Source organism: Penaeus monodon, chromosome 24 (assembly GCF_015228065.2).
Source record: "Penaeus monodon isolate SGIC_2016 chromosome 24, NSTDA_Pmon_1, whole genome shotgun sequence".
Taxonomy (NCBI): domain Eukaryota; kingdom Metazoa; phylum Arthropoda; class Malacostraca; order Decapoda; family Penaeidae; genus Penaeus; species Penaeus monodon.
The window spans coordinates 14,996,134-14,996,469 of record NC_051409.1 but is presented as its reverse complement, the minus strand read 5'-3'; the positions used below and the strand labels follow the sequence as shown (position 1 = coordinate 14,996,469).

The window sequence follows — 336 nt, the reverse complement described above, 5'->3', positions numbered from 1 at the left end:
GTAGAAAGTAGAAAGTCCCGGAGCGCGGCCCTGACCCCCTGCTGCCCCCGCAGAGGCGCGAACGTGAACATCGAGGACAGCAACCGCACGACGCCCTTGCACACCGCCTGCTTCCACGGCCAGACGCGCGTCGTGGAACTCCTTCTGCAGAGCAACGCCAATACCAACGCTGTGGTCAGTCCGGTGCTTCGGCTCCTTTATGAGACGTGTTTGTTTGGTGTTTTGCATTTCATCTGCTGATTGGTTATTTGTAAAATCATGGCTCTATTTTATCTATTATTACTGTCAATATAACCATTGTTCTTACATCTACACCATCCAACGTCTAAACCTCAT

The 336-nt window shown here is 51.2% G+C and overlaps 1 protein-coding gene across 1 annotated transcript in view; it reads left to right on the top strand.

Moving 5' to 3' along the window:
• Nucleotides 1-57: 57 nt before the first annotated feature.
• The window catches only part of LOC119588620 (ankyrin repeat domain-containing protein 65-like), a gene marked incomplete in the record, with an annotated part of 23,463 nt that continues 23,184 nt past the window's right edge, over nt 58-336 (top strand). Inside the window, 1 exon segment of the mRNA XM_037937260.1 lies at nt 58-174.